The sequence below is a fragment of the Octopus bimaculoides genome, chromosome 14 (genome assembly GCF_046866305.1).
Source record: "Octopus bimaculoides isolate indiv1 chromosome 14, ASM4686630v1, whole genome shotgun sequence".
NCBI lineage: Eukaryota > Metazoa > Mollusca > Cephalopoda > Octopoda > Octopodidae > Octopus > Octopus bimaculoides.
The window spans coordinates 30780343-30786405 of NC_142941.1; positions in this window are offsets into that span (position 1 = coordinate 30780343).

Sequence of the window (6063 nt, forward strand, 5' to 3'; positions counted from 1 at the left end):
ATATATATATATATATATATATATATATATATATATATATATATATATATATTTGTTTGACTAAAGGCAGTGTTCCAGCATGGCCACAGTCAAATGATGAAATAGATAAAAGAATTAAAGAAATATATATATATATATATGAATGTGTGACAATCTATCAAATTCACTTACAAAGCAATGGTCAATCTGAAGTTATAATAGAAAACACTTGCCCAAAGTGCTGCGCTTTGGAACTGAATCCCAAACCATGTGATTGCAAAGTTAGCTTCTTAACCATATAATCATGCCTGAGAAATTCTCTCACTCAGTTCCTTTTGTTTTTTTCTATCTTTCTAGCATCTGTTGTATTCATTTTACATATGATATCCATTTTTGTCCCCTGTGTAGTTAGATTGCTTTTTCTTATTGTTGACCACTCAAAAATGAAAGTAGAATCTATCATCAGTCAGGTAAATAGAACTAAGTTGTCCTTGCTTGGGTACATAACACAAGAGGTTGTATCATCTATGGAACTTATGAACCATATGAACATGCATATGCACACACATACACATATATGGTCATTAGTTTACTGCCACTTCTAAATATATGTGTGTGTGTGTATCAATGATAAATATATACATATATTAATATACGGTCATCATATATATTTAGGTGTTTGTGCATGTGTGTTTGCACATCTGCAAATATTGGCTATCAATTCTATATCCATAGATGAAAATTAGCCATACAAGCTGAAATTCTGAGTTGGGTTGATTAGTCGCAAATTAAGAATAAATTAAAGCAAAGAACTGGAGTTTATGGGATTATCTTCAATTCTTTCATTACAATTATTTCCATACAACATGGAAAATACATTTCATGAATATTGATATTAATATATAAGGTGGTGTGCTTGGTAGAGTTGTTAGCTTTGCCAGGCAAAATGCTCAGCAGAATTTCGTCTGTCTTTACATTCCCAGTTCAAATTCTGGTAAGGTTGACTTTACCTTTCATCCTTTTGGAATCAATAAAATAAGTACCAATTGAGCAGTGGTGTCAATCTAATCGACCTATCCCTCCCCCAAAATTGCTGGCCTTGTGCCAAAACTTGAAAGCAATGTGAATATATACAGCAGTAAGCTGGTGGAATCATTAGCATGCTGGGTAAAATGCTTAGTGGAATTTCATTATCTTTACATTCTGAGTTCACATTCTGCCAAGGACGACTTCACCTTTCATCCTTTTGGGGGTCAATAAAATAAGTACCAGCTGAGCACACTGGAGTTGATGTATTCAACTTAACCTCTCCCCAAAATTGCTGGCCTTGTATCAAAATTTGAAACCAGTATTAATTTGAATATAATGAATTCATAACATTATTATAATGTATGTGTATGTATATATATATGGAGGCGCAATGGCCCAGTGGTTAGAGCAGTGGACTCGCAGTCATAGGATCACGGTTTCGATTCCCAGACTGGGCATTGTGAGTGCTTATTGAGTGAAAACACCTAAAGCTCCACGAGGCTCCGGCAGGAGATGGTGGTGAACCCTGCTGTACTCTTTCACCACAACTTTCTCTCACTCTTACTTCCTGTTTCTGTTGTGCCTGTAATTCAAAGGATCAGCCTTGTCACACTGTGTCATGCTGAATATCCCAGAGAACTACGGTAAGGGTACACGTGTCTGTGGAGTGCTCAGCCACTTGCACATTAATTTCACAAGCAGGTTGTTCCGTTGATCAGATCAATTGGAACCCTCGTCGTCATAAGCGACGGATTGCCAACAACATATATATATATATATATATATATATATATATATATATATGCGTGTGTGTGAAAAAAGGTCATAAGGCCAGTTTCCCAGATTCTATAACATAGCATGGCATATATATTGCAGGATTACTCATTTTTGCCAGCTGAATGGACAGGAGCAACATGAAATGAAGTATTTTGCACAAGAATACAATGCATTGTCCAGTCCAGGAATTGAAACCACAATCTTATGATCCTGAGGGCAATATCTTAACCACTAAACCATATGCCTCTACATATACTATATATATATAATAATATATGTACTTTTATCTATGTAAACCATGTGCATCTCTTCAGACTTAATTTCAAAAGTAACATTATTTTGGAAACTTAGTCTGAAGAAATGGTTTATATAAAAAAAATATATGTTTATTATGATATTATAAATTCGTTATATTCATATTGATATTAATATTTCTGTTCATGAGAAGGCAGTGAGCTGGCAGAATCTTTAGCATGCAGGGCAAAATGCTTAGTGACATTTCATCTGTCATAATGTTCTGAGTTCAAATTTCACTGAGGTCAACTTTCCTTTTCATCCATTCAGAGCTGATAAAATTGGAACCAGCATTGGGGGTCAATGTAATATAATTGACTTACCCCACTCTCCTGAACTTGCTGTTTCCAAATCTGAAATCAATATTTCTCTTCATGAAATGTATTTCTCATGTTGTATGGAAACAACCGTAACTAAAGATAATACCATAAATTCCACTTTTTCATTTAATATGTGTGTGCATGGTCATTTGTTCATCATCATTTAAGCTTAATCAAATCTTAATTACTAAACTTAAACAAGAGTAAATATGTTTGTGGTCTATATTAGTGATTTGATTCTGTATATAACAAAAGTTGCAATATTTTTATAGTATTGAGTGAGAACTGCTGATATTCTTTAACTGTCATTATATAATATCACCTCCTTCTCCCTTTATTCTTTGTTTGATGATCTCTTTGATATGGTATTGCTACACACTGATTGTAAATGGAATATTACTGCCCTCTGCCAATCTTCCTTTGAAAGGATAATCTACCCTCAGTATATTTCTTGAATATGCATTATTCTCATAAAGATGATCCTCAGTCTATAATATTATATATATGTATCATCACTAATATATAATATTATATATATTTGTAAGGTGGTGAGCTGGCAGAATCATTAGCAGGCTGGCTGAAATGCTTAGCTGCATTTCATCCTTCTTCATGTCCTGAGTTCAAATTCTGCCAAGGTGAACTTTGCCTTTCATCCTTTCAGGGTCAATAAAATAAGTACCAGTTGCATACTGGGGTCGATCTAATTGACTCTGATCTCCCCACCCCCACCCACAAAAAAAAAAAATTTGAGCCTTGTGCCTAGTGTAGAAAAGAATAAAATAAGTACCAGTTGAGTACTAGTGTCAATGTAATCGACTTACCCTTCCTCCAAAATTGCTGGCCTTCTGCCAAAATTTGAAGCCAATGTGTATATTTGTCATCACTAATATACAATATTATATTAAAGTGTCATCAGTTGTATATAATCTAGAGAGTCACTGCCACCACACATTTCCTCACTGGAAAATAATTGTGATTTCATAAGGTAATTCCACTCACCATTTTGTATATATTTAGTGAAATCTGACTCCTTTCTTTAAGAGGACATTTACATGTCTTTCAGCTGTCACCGGTGATATCTCTCTCTCTCTCTTTCTCTCTCTCTCTCTCTCTCTCTCTCTCTCCCCGTTCCCTCTTTGTCTCTCTCTCTATTTTTCTATCTATCTATCTTTCCTTAGTCAATGTTCTCCATACACAAAATAAAGTTTGCAGTCATGCATATCCTCACCCATATATGCCTATACATCACACACACACATGCATTTTTGTAGTACGACAAAATTGCTCAATATACATACATACATATATGTATGTGTGTATGTATATATATATATATATATATATATATATATATATATATATATATATATATATTATATGAGGGAGCCCCTTTGTGGTACTTAGTCTGTTAGAAATAACAGCCAAATTCCCCCCAATCACACTATTGTCATTGGACAACATGGTCTCTGATTTGCAAAAAGGTACCAATCTCATGCCTAGAACATCCTTGATCATAGGTCTACTGAATCAGAGCAGACAAAACAAACAAATGTAGAACATCAATGGTGTGTAACACTACACAAGTCTTGTGATGTTACTTAGCTATATGTAACACAACAAGATCCTTTTTACATGCATACACACACACATAAACATAAGAGCATATAGAAATACATATGTATACCTATATATATACTAATCAAAGTGTACAGTATTATATGCCCACTACAGCCAATCTTCCAAATCAGTTTTGCACTAGGGGTTCAACAGTGTTTGGTAACAGCCCAATTATGTAACCCTGTGCTCTTCAGAGATGGTAGTTATATATATATATTTGCACATTCACACATGTATGTACATACACACATACAAGCATATACATACACATACATTCATCTTTTTTGGTCAACTGTACTACATGCCCTTTTTATATGTTTCACTCTTTAAGGTGGTGAGCTGGCAAGATCATTTGCATACCAAGTAAAATGCTTAGCAGCATTTTGTCCATCTTTACGTTGAATTCATATTCCGCCACGGTTGACTTTGTCTTTCATCTTTTCGGGAGTTGATAAAAATAAGTACCAGTCAAGGAATGCAGTCGGTTTAATCGACTTAGCCCCCTCCATCAAAATTAATGGTCTTGTGCCAAAACTTGGAATCAATATTTGTCTCACTCATTCATTGTTGTTGTTGTCCTCCATTGTACTGTCCACTACTTCAGTGATGTTTCCCCATCAGTGGCACACCCAGAAAAGTAGTTCTCCAGACTTTAATAAGGTGAGATTATATTGATTCTGCTCCAACCCAGGTATTATTCCATGTCATCTCACTTCATTCTGCCAATATATATATATATACATATACACAAATACATACATACATATATATATATAATTTACTTATGGAATTTATTTATCAATACGGTTGTACATTGGGTAAATGTGTTTGAAAGTTGTGGTTTCTTTGGTTTGTTTGTTCCCAAACAACACTTATTTTAGTGCTGTTGGCACCGCCGGATTGAATGGTACTGCCCAGATGTCGAAACCATAATGATATCTGTGAGGTAGTTGATGATGGAGGCATGTTGGAATGTTGGTATGGCTGTGGAATAGTATTATAGTACATCCTTTTGATATATATGTACACACACACACACAGATATAGGCAAATCCAAGAACAAAAAAAAGTCAACTGGATATACACTGAATATATTAGACTGATGCTCAGCGAAAGTTTTAGATGGAAACAGGAGTGGAAATGATATTTTGAGCATGGCTCTTCATCAGAGAGACAGAAAAGTCTAGATTAGAGGAAAAGAAGTAAAGGGTAGATAGTTAGGAGAAAAGCACGTGATATGTATGCATGTATACGCATATTAATCAAAGTATACAGTATTAGATCCATCACAGCAAACCTTATCAATCGGTTTTACACTAGATATTAAATAGCCACCCTTTTAGCTAATACCTAGTGCAAACCCAGTTGGTAAGATCTACTCAAATGGATCTGTAATACTGTATACCTTGATTAATATACCCACTCTATTGGCAAATATACAAGTGCCTATTTTTTCTGAATCATCAATTCTTAGAAGACTATGTGTATATATATGTGTATGTCATCATCATCGTTGTTTAATGTCCGCTTTCCATGCTGGCATGGGTTGGACGGTTTGACTGAGGACTGGTGAGCCAGAAGGCTGCAACAGGCTCAATCTGATCTGGCAAAGTTTCTACAGCTGGATGCCCTTCCTAATGCCAACCACTCCAAGAATGTAGTGGGTGCTTTTACACAAGGGCCAGTCAGGTGGTTCTGGCAACAACTATGCTCAAAGGCAACGATCACGCTCAGATGTACTTTTAATGCTCTACAGGCACGAGTGCTAATCAGGTGATACTGTCATCGGCCACGTCAGCGATTTTGATTTGATTTGATTTGATTTTACTTGCCTCAATAGGTCTTCGCAAGCAAAGTTTATTGTCCAATGAATGAGGGGTATTCATAGGTGGGCTGGTTACACCACTGGCATAGGCCACAGGCTATGGTCTCAGTTGGCTTGTCAGGTCTTCTCAAGCACAGCATATCTCCAAAGGTCTCGATCACTAGTCATTGCCTCAGCAAGGCCCAATGTTCAAAGGTCGTGCTTCACCACGTCATCCTAAGT